This window comes from Sinocyclocheilus anshuiensis, unplaced genomic scaffold (genome assembly GCF_001515605.1).
Source record: "Sinocyclocheilus anshuiensis isolate Anshui unplaced genomic scaffold, SAMN03320099.WGS_v1.1 scaffold475, whole genome shotgun sequence".
Lineage (NCBI taxonomy): Eukaryota > Metazoa > Chordata > Actinopteri > Cypriniformes > Cyprinidae > Sinocyclocheilus > Sinocyclocheilus anshuiensis.
The window spans coordinates 1,037,068-1,039,747 of NW_015549650.1; positions in this window are offsets into that span (position 1 = coordinate 1,037,068).

Genomic DNA, 2,680 nt, shown 5'->3' on the forward strand with positions numbered 1-2,680 from the left:
GATGTACACTTTGTTTACATTTAGAAATTAAACAGACAATACTGTCATTGTTGCCATGCACATTTTCCTGTGTTAAAGAAACGGTTAAAATGGAAAGGGTTAAAAAACAAAAGAGATGAGGACACATATGCTGCCAATAAAGCTAGCTTGGTCATGCTGTAGGCGTCTGATATGAATAGGTCTATTGTAATAAAGATGAATTTGCGTGCAGATATTATCAGGGCCACCACTCTGTGCCCACTGTGGTTTCAAAGAAGAAAAAAAAAGTTTAAAAACAAGCCAATCTCTTTTTCTAGCCAGAGAAAAAATGCCCTGTACAGCCCCTGATTATACAAGGCTTTATAGTAATGTACACTTTTTGGCTTTGAACAATAAAACATCATGTTTTATTCTGGCTTAAAGTAGCCGCTTAGAAGCCCTCGATGATTAGGAGGGAGATTCTGTCAGTCTGACAGGCTGAGAAATTGGATATGCTATACAGAGCGCTCAACAGGTCAATGATATTTCTGAAAGACTGAAATAGACTTGAATTGAAATATTGCTCTAAGTTACTCTATTTTACACATCATGAATGATTGTATCACTGGTGACTAGCTGTATCTGAACTAAAATACACACTTAAAAATTGATTATGGCCGGCATGGAGTCGTGTATGGAGATTTATAGAGATACAAAAGAGTGCAGAGAAGTGGGCTTAAATGAGACATGTCTCCAGTCTGGCTCCACTCTCAAAATTAATGTGAGAATGGTCAGCGGCCTGTGGTTATTTCTGAACAGCAGTGAGACTTCTGCATGAATAGACTACAAGGTAGTCTTGCTCTTCCAGACTTTTGGCTGTAGGCATAAAGTCTGGTCCCCTTTACGCCAAAACATATTTAAATACCTTCCAAAGAAATCCATTTCAAAACTAGACTGTGGCTAATGCTAACTACAAGTGCAACTAACTACAACTAAAGACTGATTATATGCTGGTCGGCTATAAATATATTTGCTAATGGTCATTAACTGCAATATAATCTTACATACACGATCGCATTTTCTCATGGCCATATACAGAAGTGAGTCAGTATAGCTTCTTACACTAAAAGTGTGGGGTTGGTATGATTTTTAATGTTTTTGAAATAAGTCCCTTATGCATTTATTTGATCAAAAATAGGGTAAAACTATATTGTGTAATATTATAACAATTTAATAACTATTTTCAATTGTAATATATTTTAAATAAAATATATTAAAAAAATTATAATGGCAAAGCTGAATTTTCAGAAGTCTTCAGTGTCACATGTTCTTTCAGAAATCAATCAATAATATGCTGATTTGTGACTCAACACAGACAGAATTAAATTGCTCATCTTATTTTGACTTACTGGTCATATAATTTTTTACAGTGAAGAAACATTTCTTTTTGAAAATAGTTGTTCTGCTTAAAATTTTGTGGAAACTGTAATAATTTTTTTACGGGTTTTTTGATGGATAGTACGGAGACATGCAAGAAAAAAATTAATAAATCATGCGCACGATTACTATTTTGTTTCCTCGATTTACTAATTACTTCTCTCGATTTGCTAAATCGTGCGCACAATTTACCAATTAATTCTCTCGATTTATAAATCGTGCACACAATTTATAAATTGAGGGAACGAAATAGTAAATCGTTAGCACGATTTAGCCTACTATTTTTGTTCCTGCGTGCCATGTGCAGGGCTCCGTAGAATAGAAAGAATAGAAAGTAGTTTTTTTGTAACATTTAATTAATTTAATTGTAATGAGTCCTTTCTGAATAAAAGTATTATTTCATTAAAAAAAAAAGAAAAGAAAAAAACCCTAACCCTAACTTACTGACCCCAGATGGTAATGTATATTGTTTAGTCAAAATGAAGATTCGTTACTTGATATTGCAAGGATAAAGTATTAGAGGAGATTCTTGTTGGAGCTTCTCATAGCTTCTTATTGCCCAAGATTTTGCGTGATCAAATTGCATCAATATTTTTTTAAATTCATTTTCAAGGAGAGAAATTTGAAAGTAGTATATCTGCTTAGTTGACTTTCAGGAGAAGTCTAGCATAGATGACTATAACAGCATGAATGTTTTCCCCCAACCAGTTAAGAGCAAACCCTGGACTGCAGCCAATTTCATCGGTCAAAAGTCATACAATCACCTGTAGAGATGAGTTCAGACGTCATGGATTTACTCAAATGAACTACCAAGTCAGTACTAAGCTTAAAGGGGTCATATGATGCGATTTCAATTTTTCCTTTCTCTTTGGAGTGTTACAAGCTCTTGGTGCATAAAGAAGATCTGTAAAGTTGCAAAGACTAAAGTCTCAAATCCAAAGAGATATTCTTTATAAAAGGTAAGAAACAGCCACACCTACCTAAAACGGCTCGTTCTAACACGCCCCCACATGTCTACGTCACGATGTGGGAAGATTTGCATAGCGCCACCCAAATGTTCACGCAAAGAAAGAAGGCATTAACTTTTATTCTCGCTGTAGTATTGTTGCTGCCGCCATGTCGTGAAGACGCTGTGTGTTTTTTTTGTGAAAGCGAAACTACTTTGTTTGGGCTTCCAAAAGAGGACGATATCCGCTTCGTCATGCCTAGAGCCTAGAGCTGATCCGTGCTGGTTGCTGAGGAAATACAACAACTTTGCGCTGTGGATCGCCGGATCGGCTTTCAC